Source organism: Giraffa tippelskirchi, chromosome 6 (assembly GCF_054371585.1).
Source record: "Giraffa tippelskirchi isolate mGirTip1 chromosome 6, T2T-mGirTip1v1.2.pri, whole genome shotgun sequence".
NCBI lineage: Eukaryota > Metazoa > Chordata > Mammalia > Artiodactyla > Giraffidae > Giraffa > Giraffa tippelskirchi.
The window spans coordinates 3,925,485-3,937,950 of record NC_137280.1 but is presented as its reverse complement, the minus strand read 5'-3'; the positions used below and the strand labels follow the sequence as shown (position 1 = coordinate 3,937,950).

At 38.2% G+C, this 12,466-nt stretch overlaps 1 protein-coding gene, 1 long non-coding RNA gene and 1 other non-coding gene across 21 annotated transcripts in view; 1 reads left to right on the top strand and 2 right to left on the bottom strand.

The window, feature by feature from the left end:
* The window catches only part of RALYL (RALY RNA binding protein like), a 548,770-nt gene that overhangs the window by 262,929 nt on the left and 273,375 nt on the right, over positions 1–12,466 (bottom strand). The window lies entirely within an intron of this gene.
* LOC145508959 (uncharacterized) lies at positions 6,112–9,572 on the bottom strand. Its single transcript, XR_014055715.1, has 2 exons — positions 7,443–9,572; positions 6,112–7,325 (listed from the first exon to the last, which is right to left on the bottom strand). It is a non-coding gene; the product is annotated as an uncharacterized LOC145508959 (long non-coding RNA).
* On the top strand, positions 7,647–7,718 carry TRNAC-ACA (transfer RNA cysteine (anticodon ACA)). Its single transcript has one exon. It is a non-coding gene; the product is annotated as a tRNA-Cys (tRNA).

The following is a 12,466-nucleotide window of genomic DNA, read 5'->3' as shown; positions in this document are numbered from 1 at the left end:
TAGCAAAAATGGGCAAACGTGATGTTGCCTTTGGTATAAAATATTGAGTCAAAGAGTGAAGAGTAGACACAAGTGAGATAGGACAGATTAGAGGTGTCGTGATGAAACTAACACTAGATTATTTCAAGTTTCTATCCCCTGCTAGCTATCAGTTCAGTTCAGTTGCTCAGTCGTGTCCAACTGTTTGCAACCCCATGAACCGCAGCATGCCAGGCCTTCCTGCCCATCACCAACTTCTGGAGTCCACTCAAACCCACGTCCATCGAGTCAGTGATGCCATCCAACCATCTCATCCTCTGTCATCCCCTTCTCCTCCTGCCCTCAATCTTTCCCAGCATCAGGGTCTTTTCCAATGAGTCAGCTCTTCACAAGAGGTGGCCAAAGGATTGGCGTTTCACCTTCAACATCAGTCATTTCAATTCAGGACTGATTTCCTTTAGGGTGGACTGGTTGGATCTCCTTGCTGTCCAAGGGACTCTCAAGAGTCTTCTCCAACACCACAGTACAAAAGCATCACTTCTTTGATGCTCAGCTTTCTTTATACTTCAACTCTCACATCCATACATGACTACTGGAAAAACCATAGCCTTGACTAGATGGATCTTTGTTGGCAATATATATGTATTTATATATTTATATGTATACATACACATGTGTGTGTGTGTATATGTTGTTTAGTCTCTAAGTCATGTCCAACTCCTTTGCAACCCCATTGACTGTAGCCTGCCAGGATCCCCTGTCCATGGGATTTTCCAGGTAAGAATACTGGAGTGGGTTGCCATTTCCTTTTCCAGGGGATCTTCCTGACCCAGGCATCAAATGCAACCCACGTGTTCTGCATTGGCAGGTGGACCCTTTATATTGAGTCACCAGGGGAACCTATATATACATATATGTATACACATATATGAAACGCTAAAGATACCCCAGAAATTGCTTCAAGATAACTAATATCATGAAGTACCATTTCATATCAGTAGGTAAATATGTTTTATTGAAATTAGTCACGTTGAAACAACTAAATTGACATAGGAAAAAAATACCTTATTTCTTACTCTAAAATATTTTCAAGTGGGTCACAGTCTTAATGATAAAAATATAAATGTAATCACAAAATTTCTAGAAGAAACATTTTCTAAGAAACATGTTTACGAAAGAGCTTCTGGGCCTTGCCTGGTGGCCCAGTGATTAAGATTCCATGTCTCCAGTGCAAGAGGCGTGGGGATGATTCCTGGTTGGGGAACTAAGCTCTCACATGCTGCACAGCAAGGCCAAAAACTGTGAAAAAGGAAAAGAAAAAAGAACTTCCTAGGAATTACACAGAGAAAGAAATGTTTTAAAGTTTGATTAATTTGACTGCTTATCTATAGACTACAAAGCTTTTTCTAGATATGATTTTAAAAGTAAAAGTTAAAAAATGGTCATGATGCAAATAAAAATTTAAAACTATGATAATGCAATTACTTTTACCATAGAAAATATGTTCTGTAAATAAGTAAAAAAATATTTAATACTTAAGTATATAACAATAAATATTAATATGTGCATCACAGGAAAAGCTCATGAATGTGAGCTAATTTCATTTATAGTTAAGGAAATGCACATAAATCAGCAAGAATGCATATTTTACCCACCACATTAATAAATGTAAAAAGTTTTATAAGACACATTTTAAACATGGGGCAGATGAAACAGGCATTCTCACACACCGTTTGGGTGAGGAGACGTGGATCTCACATCTTTGCAAAGCCTGCACTGTGTCTACAGTCCCCTCCTGGGCACTAGTTAAACAGATAATGACATATTATTCACTAGAATACTATTGCAAACAAATAAGCTAATAAGGAAACACAATCACCCTAGCATAATAAGACTGATCCTAGGTATCTAAAAGTCCACAGAAACTTTTTAGAAATATACAACAGAAATCTTTGAAAATTTAAAAATATTTTGTATACATGAATATTTAGGAATAGAAACAGTGTGAAAACTTGTAGGTAAAAGCAGTCACTCTCTGCCTCACTTCTCTCCGCTTCTGTTATTTCCCTGGGAGTGTTTAACTCTTAACAACTTTAAAGAAATCCTCCAAGTAGTTTCTTATATTTCTCTAAATAATATGATTCCTGCTCGCATATTACAAGATAGCTTATTTACACTATCATTATTTTCTCATGTCATTCCTTGAAATATAATCACATCACTGTTTTCATTTCACTATTGACAATCATTCAAATTTGAGTAATTTACTTAAACCTCCACTTCATGTCCCATTAAGATACTTGATCTTTGCTTTCCCACTTTACCTTGTAACCCGGCTCTTTCTGTCTCTACTTTCTACTCCCAAACATCAATTCTCTATAATTTTAAATTTTGACTATTAGTGTGAAGAACAAATGCATTTTGTTTTATAACTATCAGTCTTCTGAATTTAAGCAGGTTGAACATAAAATCAAAGAAATAAATGATGTTGACGCTATTAAGGCTCTGTAAAGACAAATGGTTATTATATTGACTTCCTGAAAAATATTACCTTGACTGTCTCCGTCCTCCTAGTCCACTGCCACAGATTTTAAAATAGTCTTCTTTTCCTTTTTTTATTTTTTCCCTTGCAATCGCTGCCTTTGTCATTGTCTAGCTTTTCTGATGTCTCAAGCATTTTATGACACTACTTAGCTCCCCTTTAAGGGAGAACCTGCCTCAGCAGTTGAAAATTCTGCCAGCAAGCTGCCTTTCCTCAGCTGACAGTCCTTGCCAGATTGCCTCACATGCAGAGAGCTGCAGTGACCAAGGACACATACTTGAGAGTGGCCCTCATGAGACAACGGATCCAGGCAGGGGGAGAAAAGCTCTCCCATTCTGGGCCCAATGGAGAGCAACTCGGACAGACTGTATTCACTCCAGAGATTTCCTGGGACTGGCTGAGGCCGCTGAATCTGCATCACAGGTCCACTTCGCCCTCCCTCAATCCTGTTTCCTCCTCCCTTTCATAAAGGTCTTGACCCCCATTGCAGTCAATCCCTGGTACTAATCTCATCCCAGAGTCTGCTTCCTGGAGAACCCATTTGCAACAATGCTGTTCTAGTCTGACTAGCACTTCGCTCAGTGACCTGGAGATAGGCCAATACACAGAATGCTGGTAGAGTCTAAAACCACTCAGTCAGTTCAGTCCAGTCTCTCAGTCGTGTCCGACTCTTTGCAACCCCACGGACTGCAGCATGCCAGGCCTCCCTGTCCATCACCAACTCCCAGAGTTTACCCAAACTCATGCCCATTGAGTTGGTGACGCCATCCAGCCAAAAACTACCAGTACTAAAGAAAAATTCCCCAGGTGTCCTTTCTGAGCCATCCCACTTGTGGTAAACTGTCCTCTCTGGCAGCAAGTCAGAGTCCATCCAGCAAGACCTCTCTTCATTCTTTTTCTACTGGGGCACACTTATCAACTGAGGGATCCCATATCCAGCTGCCACCTGAGACATAAGCCTGAAGGAGAATCGCGTAAAACAGCCCAAGACTCAGGGTTCTCTCTCCCTCTCTCATTCTCTCCTTCCATCTCCTTCTTCCCCCAGCTCCTCTCCTGATGCCTCCCTTTACTATGTCAGAAGGCATCCTTTGTCTCCTTTGTCTTACTCTGTCTTACTCTGCCTTATACTCTGTCTTACTCTGTCTTATACTCTGTCTTGCTCTGTCTTACTCTGTCTTACTCTGTCTCATACTCTGTCTTACTCTGTCTTACTCTGTCTTATACTCTGTCTTGCTCTGTCTTATATTCTGTCTTACTCTGTCTTACTCTGTCTTATACTCTGTCTTACTCCGTCTTACTCTGTCTTATACTCTGTCTTACTCTGTCTTATACTGTCTTACTCCGTCTTACTCTGTCTTATACTCTGTCTTACTCTGTCTTACTCTGTCTTATACTCTGTCTTACTCTGTCTTACTCTGTCTCATACTCTGTCTTACTCTGTCTTACTCTGTCTTATACTCTGTCTTACTCTGTCTTATACTCTGTCTCATACTCTGTCTTACTCTGTCTTACTGTCTTACTCCGTCTTACTCTGTCTTATACTCTGTCTTACTCTGTCTTACTCTGTCTTACTCTGTCGTACTCTGTCTTATACTCTGTCTTACTCTGTCTTACTCTGTCGTACTCTGTCTTATACTCTGTCTTACTCTGTCTTACTCTGTCTTACTCTGTCTTACTATCCTAGACAGGGAAGGTCCATCATCTTCAGTTTTCTATTGGTCTTAGACAGTCTGAACTGCTGTAACAAAATACCACAGACTGGATGCCTTGTAAACAACAGAAATGTGTCCCCTACACCTCTGGAGGCTGTAAGTGTGAGATCAGATTGCCAGCATGGTTGTCCTGGTGAGAACCCTTTGCAGATTTCTGACTTTTCATTGTATCCTCACGTGGTGGAAACAGGGCAAAAGAATTCCCTGGGACCCATTTTCTAAGAGCACGAATCCCTTTCCTGAGAATGGAGCCTGCAGTATGCAATCATATTTCAAAGGCCCCACTTCCTAATACTATCATATTGGGGTTAGGATTCTGCAGATAAATTTTGAGGAAACACATTGAATCCATAACACTATTTATTTCATGTTTCCTTATTTATGTCTTTTTATAACTCTTAGAGCCACACAGAAAAACTTCATCTTCCAGCAGATAGGCCATGAGCTCTGAGGGGTCATTTCTCCTCTTGGGCTATTGACCCATCCAGCATCTTGTAATACAACGTCCCAACCTTTTCCTATACGGTCATCAGCACCAGTGACTCTGGCACACTTCCTGCTGTTTCTGAAACTTTATGGCTTACCCACAGTTTCACATGTATACATTTTCATAATAATAGTGAGAAGGAAAAAGAATGAAAATATCTGCTTTTACAAAGAAATGTTATCCATACTTTAAAAATGGACATGAACTTAAACAGGAGACCAGCACTCTGTTAACTGAAGGCCGCTCTTTCTTTCTGAGATCCTCTCCTCCTATACTCCTCCTCTCCAGCTGCTCCTCCACTTGGTGGGGCCGGGTTCAGCCAGGACAGCCCCCTCTCTAGCCCGCTGCACAGTCTCATCCGGAATTTGAGGCAGGGTCTCCTGAATTTCTTTTCTTCCTTCTTGATTTGTGCCCCCACTTACAGGAAAGACACCCCAAGTGGCCCCTTGTGCCCCCGTTACGGGGTCGCTTCACTTTGGGACATTCTCACTTCTGTTTCCTCTTTTGACTTTTCTTCCATCAAAATCGGTCTCCTTGGAATTGTTGAAGGTATTTGTTTGCAGATGAACACCATTCTGTTCTTTCAAAACTTGCTAGTGTACATTGTTTTAAATCCTTTTATTAATATAGTATCATGAGGGAAAATGTATCAGTATGAATGCTTGCTGTCAGCTAGAAGTCTTCCAGGAAACTTGGATGATTTTATCTGGTAGTAAGACTGGGATTCTAGGAAGGAAGGGACACTTTCCTTTGATTGCAATTATTTTGAGCTATTGGAAATTTTTACTGTGAAAGCATATTCATTTGTTTTTCAATAAAAGAAAACTAATTTGACAAATGGACAAACATTTAAAAAACAACTACTGTGTATCAGGCACTGCTCTGAACAGGTTTTGAGGGTACAAGAGATTGAAGAAAATCCAACACCAATTAAACAATGTGAAAAAGAAATTATCACTAAAGCAGCAAACCAATTTCTGGATTTGTCACTATGTGGAAAGTCTGTTGAAACCTATAGATTTTTGGTATGCTTTATAAAAGTACAATGAAAGCAATCTTTATAGTGTCAGCAGCTGAAATTCCTTTCGCTTGCATAATGTGATCCCTGAAACAATTTTTAGCATCATGTAAAATCTGAATCAGCATCTTAAAGTGAGCTCTTTCTGCCATGTAAGAGATTTTTCCATTGTCTTATGTGTTTGAGAATGATATTAGCTATAAAATTATAATCAAAGTCAAGTAAAATGAAAGAAAAAACCTCCCAAGCTACTTTAGATATTTAATGGGAGAACAGACAAGATTAATCTCATATGGCTCCTTAAACTTAATGTATTTTAAGACATAATGAGTTTTATTCATTTTATATGCACTTAAGGGATATTTACAAATATATAGGTAATGCTTCCTTTAATTTTCACAATTTCTCTAATTTCTAGGAAATCCATACTCAATTTTGGGTAAGTTTATATATTTACATTCAGTTTTCAAATACAAGGGAGCTCTAAGGGCTGGTAAAGAAAATAAAAGGCACTAACAACTTTTGAATGTTTACTGCTACCAAGCATTGTGAAGCTAGTTTAGAACTCTGGTTTTTTTTGTTGTTTTTTTTTTAAACTACAGTATCAGAATAGTAATATTTCATCTTGGCTTCTGGAGCAATATTATACATACCAACATTCACATTATAGGGGTCTCAGGAGAAAAGAAAGAGTTTGGGTCTGAGAAAATATTTGAATATATTAAATCTGAAAAAACTCCCTAACATGAGAAAGGAAGCACTCACTCAAGTCCAGGAAGCAGAGTCCCATATAGGATGAACTCAAAGAGGAATATACCAACACATGTATTAATCAAACTGACAAAAATTAAAGACAAAGAAAAAATATCAAAAGCTAATGACCTATAAGGTCATCAGCTGATTTTTCAGCAGAAACCCTCCAGACCAGAAGGGAGTGGTGAGATATATTTCAAGTGATGAAAGGGAAAAGTCTACCATCAAGAATGCTCTACCCAGCAAAACTGTCATTCAGATTTGACAGGGAAATCAAAAACTTTACAGTCAAGTGGAACCTAGGAGAATTCAGCACCACTAAACCAGCTTTACAGCAAATGCTAAAGGGATTTCTCTAGGTGAGAAAGAGAAGAACAATTTAAAACAAACTTGTACATTTATAGACTGCTAAATCAAAATCTCATGGGAACAACAAACTCAAAAACTACAATAAATACACACACAAAAAGGAAAAAGCAACCCAAATGCAACACTAAAGATGGTTATCAAACCATAAGAAAAGAGAACAAAATAGTAAAGAAATAAAAAAGGCCTACAAAAATAGACCCAAAGCAATTAAGAAAATGGCAACAAGAGCATTAATATTGATGCCATGGCCTCCTCCAGGATATCTTCCCAAGCCAGGGATCAAACACAGATATCCTGCATTGCTTTCAGATTCTTTACCATCTGAGCCACCAGGGGAGCCCATTCATATTGATAATTACCTTAAATGTAAATGATTGGATGTTCCAAACAAAAGACACAGACTGGCTGACTGGATATAAAAACAAGACCCATATATATGCTGTCTACAAAAGACTCACTTCATACCTAGAGGCACATGCAGACTGAATGGATTGGATGTTCCAAACAAAAGACACAGACTGGCTGACTGGATACAAAAACAAGACCCATATATATGCTGTCTACAAAAGACTCACTTCATACCTAGAGGCACATGCAGACTGAAAGTGAGGGGGTGGAAAAAGGTATTCCATGCCAATGGAAATCAAAAGAAAGCTGGAATAGCAATATTCATATCAGACAAAATAGACTTTAAAGACTGTTACAAGAAATAAGGAAGGACACTACATAATGATCAATGATCAATCCAAGAAGACATAAAAATTGTAAATATTTATGCACCCGGCTTCCCTGGTGGCTCAGACGGTAAAGCATCTGCCTACAATGCAGGAGACCCAGGTTCAATCCCTGGGCTGGGAAGACCCCCTGGAGAAGGAAATGGCAACCCACTCCAGTACTCTTGCCTGGAAAATTCCATGGACGGAGGAGACTTGTAGGCTACAGTCCATGGGGTTGCAAAGAGTCGGACACGACTGAGTGACTTCACTTCAGTTTATGCACCCAGCCTAAGAGCACCGCAATATAAGGCAAATAAATAAAACGATAAAAGGGGGAATCAGCAGCAATAGTGGGGGACTTTAACACCCCACTTACACCAATGGACAGATAATAAAAACAGAAAATTAATAAGGAAACACAGTCTTAATTGACTCAATAAACCAGATAGACTTAATTGATACTTATAAGACATTCCATCTGAAAGCAGCAGAGTACACTTTTTCAAGTGCACATGGAACATTCTCCAGGGATAAATCACACCTCGGGTCACAAATCAAACTTTGGTAAGTTTACGAAAAGTGAAATTGTTTCAAACATTTGTTTTTCTGACTGAGACACTATGAGATTAGAAATCAATTAGAGTAAAAAAGCTGTAAAAAGCACAAACACATGGAGGTCAAACAATATATTAATAAACAACCAATGGATCCTGAATAAATCCAGAGAAAATAAAAAAGTACCTAGAGAAAAATGACACCAAAAACACAACGATCCAAAACCTATGGGATGCAACAAGAGCAGCTCTAAGAGGAACATTTAGGGCGATACAGTGCTACCGCGGGAAGCAAGAGACACTCAGGTCAACAACATAAACTTACACCTAAAGCGAATAGAGAAAGAACAAGCCCTAAAATTAATAGAGGGAAAGATGCTAACCATCAGAGCACCAGCAAATGCGGCAGAGGCAAGGGAAACAGCAAAGGTCATTGAAACAAAAATTGGTTCTTTGAGATTAACAAAATTGATAAACCTTTAGTCAGACTCCTTAAGACAAAAAGGGACAGGATTCAAACCAATAAAAATAGAAATGTAAAAGAAGTTATGACTGACACCGCAGAAGTACAAAGTATCATGAAAGACTACTACAAGCCACTCTATGACCAGAAAATGAACAACCTAGGAGAAGTGAACAGATTCTTAGAAAGGTAAAAGCTTCCAAGACTGAACCAGGAGAAACTAGAACGCATGAAAAGACCAATCACAAATATTGAAGTTGAAACTGTGATTAAAAATCTTCCAACAAACAAAAGTCCAGGACCGCATGGTTTCACAGGTGAATTCTAGCAAACATTTAATGAAGAGTTAACACCTATCCTTCTCTGACTCTTCTAAAAAATTGCAGGAGGAATACTCTCAAGCTCATCCTATGAGACCACCATCACCCTGGTACCAAAATCAGACAGAGAAATCATGAAAAAAGGAAAATTGCAGGTCTATATCACTGATGAACATAGATGCAAAAATTATCAACAGAATACCAGCAAACAGAATTCAACAACACATTAAAAGGATCACATACCATGATCAAGAAGGATATATCCCAAGGATGTAAGAATTTTTAAATATACACAAATCAATCAATGTGATACACCACATTAATAAACTGAAGAATAAAAACCATATGATAATCTCAAAAGATGCAGAAAAAGCTTTTGACAAAATTCAACACACATTTATGATAAAAACTCTCCAGAAAGTGGGCATACAGGGAATATACCTCAATGCAATTTAAGACCACATATGACAAACTGACAGCAAACATCATTCACAATAGTGAAAATCTGAAAGCATTTCATCTAAGATCGGGAACAAGATAAGGATGTCTACTCTTACCACTGTTATTTGACATAGTTTTGGAAGTCATACAGCAGTCAGAGAAGAGAAAGTAAAAAAGAATCCAAATTGCAAAAGAAGAAATAAAGTTGCCACTGTTTGCAGATGACATGATACTATACATAGGACACGCTAAAGACACTACCAGAAAACTACTAGAGCTTCTCAATGGATTTGTAAAGTATTAGGATACAAAATAAATATACAGAAATCTTCTTCATCCCTATACGCTGACACTGAAAGATCAGAAAGAGAAATTAAGAACAATTCTATTTACCATCAAATCAAAAAGAATAAAATACCTAGGAACAAACCTACCTAAGGAGAGATATACCATGTTCTTGGATTGGAAAAACCAATGTTGTGAAAATGACTGTACTACCCAAAGGAAACTACAAATTCAATAAAGGTCCTGTAAATTATCAATGACAGTTTTCACAGAATTCAAAAAAGAAATTTTACAATTTGTATGGAAACACAAAAGACCCCAAATAGCTAAACTAATCTTGAAGAAGAACAGAACTGGAGTAAACCGGTTCCCTGACATCAGACTTACTATAAAGCTACAGTCACCAACGCAGTATGGCACTGGTACAAAAACAGAAATACAGATAAATGTAACAGGATAGAAAGACGGGAAATTAACTTCAACACCTGTGGTCACCTAATCCACAGCAAAGGAGGCAAGAATATACAACAGAGATAAACCAGTCACCTCAATAATTGTTGCTGGGAAGTCTGGACAGCTACATGTGAAAAGGTTGAAGCTGAAACATTCTCTAACACCATACAAAAGAAATAAATTCAAAAAGGATCAAAGACCTAAGTGTAAGGCTGGCCACTATGAAACTCATATAAAACTCTGGAAACATAGCCAGAATACTTTCTGAGCTAAATGACAGCAAGATCAACTTGCATCCACCTCCTAGAGTAATGAAAATAAAAACAAAAATAAACAAATGGTACCTAGTTATACTTTAAAAAGTTTTGCATCAGAAAGGAAACCATAAACAAAACAAAAAGACAATCCAAAAATGGAAGAAAATATTTGCAAATGAAGCAACTGATGAGGGATTAATCTCTAAAATAAAGAGCTCATGCAGCTCTATGTCAGAAATACAATCCTCCCTCCAAAAAAGTGGGCAGAAAATCTAAATAGACATTTCTTCAAGGAAGTCATACAGATACCCAAAAAGCACTTGAAAAGATGCTCAACATCACTAATTATCAGAGAAACGCAAATTAAAACTACAATGAGGTATCACCTCACACTATTCAAAATGGCCATCCTAAAAAAGTCTGTAAACAATAAAGGCTGGAGAGGGTGTGGAGAAAAGAGAACCCTCCTGCACTTTTGGTGGGAATGTAAATTGCTACAGCCACTGTGGAGACCAGCATGAGACTCTTTAAAAAACTAAAAATTGAGCTACCATATAACCCAGCAATCCCACACCTGGGTATTTATCTGGAGAAAACCATAATTCAAAATGATAGATGCATCCCCATTGCTCATTGCGGAACTATTTCCAACAGTTAGGACATGGAAGCACCTAAATGTCCATCATCAGAGGAACAGATAAAGAAGATATTGTACATGTATACAAAGGAATATTACCAGCGATTAAAAAGAATTACCATCCATTGCAGCAACATGGATGGACTTAAAGATATGCATACTGAATGAAGTTAGGCAGACAGAGGAAGATAAATATATCACTTATATGTTGAATCTAAAAAAAAATGCTACAAATGAACCTATTTACACAATAGAAATTGAATCACAAACCACAGACGTAGAAAACAAACTTCTGGTTACCAAGGTGGGAGGGAAGTGGAGGGATAAACTGGAGAACTGAGAGTGGCATGGACACGCTGAACTGTGCTGTGCTTAGCCGCTCGGTCGTGTCTGACTCTTTGTGACCTCATGGGCTGCAGCCCACCAGGCTCCTCTCTGCATGGGATTCTCCAGGCAAGAATATTGGAGAGGGTTACCATGGCCTGCTCCAGGGGATCTTCCCAACCCAGGGATCGAACCCAGGCATTCCACATCGCAGTGGATTCTTTACCATCTGAGCCACCAGGGAAGTCCAAGAATACTGGACTGGGTAGCCTATCCCGTCTCCAGGGGATCTTCCCGACCCAGGAATTGAACCAGGGTCTCCTGCATTGTAGGCGGATTCTTTACCAGCTGAGCTACCAGGGAAGCCCCCAATACACACTATCATAAATAAAATAAATAAATAATAAAAACCTATGGTACAGCACAGGAAATTCTATTCAATACTCTGTAATGACCTATATGGGAATAGAACCTAAAAAAAGAGTGTATAGATGTGTAACTAATTCACTTTGCTGTACAGCAGAAATTCACACACAATTGTAAATCAACTATGCTCCAATAAAAAATTAATTAAAAAATATAACCTTGTAAATTTCAAATGATGACTGGGTTTGCCTAGCATATAGTCAGTAGTCAGTCAGTGAGGTTATTTTTCTTTATTGTCCCATCTTCATGAGTTAACCTAAATGAGATTGGTCATATTACTTTGAATGGAAAAGGCTATTTCAAGGGAACAACTGTTTTTCATAGTTGCCCATAGAATCAATGATTAATATTTGCCTATCAAATGGGAACCTTAAGAATATCAGAAAGAAAGCTGTCTTGGACCCTTGGGAGTCAGCTCTTCAATATGTTGTAACTATAAGGAAATGAGGCTGGATTCACAATCCAAGAAAGAACATCAGTCTTAAACTTTGTGTTTAATCACACTTCAAAAATGTCCCATTGCAATAGGAAAAACACAACAAACAAGCAAATAAAAAAACAACTGACTGGTTATAAATAGAACCCCTGTGTTTTGATAACTATAAGAAAGAGTTATATTATTTAATTTCATATCCATCATGTTGCATTATCGTGAGTTTTGGTAATATGTATGCACAAAAGATGTAACCAGTGTTGGTTCTCAGAGATGGCTAATATCCAAGTAACCAAA